Genomic DNA, 496 nt, shown 5'->3' with positions numbered 1-496 from the left:
ACCTGCCTAGGGCGGGCTCAGCAGACCTGTGCGTTGGATCGACTTCTGAGCCCCGAGTCTGCGGTCCTTCCGTGCCTCGGTCTCCCTTTCGGGGACAGTCATTTCAATGCACTTCCTCAGAGGCTGTAGCCCCGGCCAACAGCCGGCACTGTTGGGGTTTCACACCTAAAACTCAGGCTTGGAAATAACAGATCTCCCCTCACTACTCTCTCAGGTCTCCATGTCCTCACAGATCCTGTCCTTTTAATTTTTCACTCTCTCGCTGATGCCTTTTAATTTTTCTCCACATCTTTTATGCGTGATCCAACTTGGAAAAGCATTTTAGGATACAATTGGTATCAAAAGGTACAACATACACTATAACCACCGCTTGTTATTTCTTCTGTATCTAGGCTTATGTTTTCCTGTTGTGTGGAGGCTGATCTCCTCTGAGCTGCTGCCCTTGCATCTCTAAACCCTGAAGACTTTTCCTTTCCTTTCCTGATTAGGCTATCGA

This window comes from Rhinolophus ferrumequinum, chromosome 15 (genome assembly GCF_004115265.2).
Source record: "Rhinolophus ferrumequinum isolate MPI-CBG mRhiFer1 chromosome 15, mRhiFer1_v1.p, whole genome shotgun sequence".
Classification (NCBI taxonomy): domain Eukaryota; kingdom Metazoa; phylum Chordata; class Mammalia; order Chiroptera; family Rhinolophidae; genus Rhinolophus; species Rhinolophus ferrumequinum.
Note: the sequence above shows the minus strand (reverse complement) of the source record.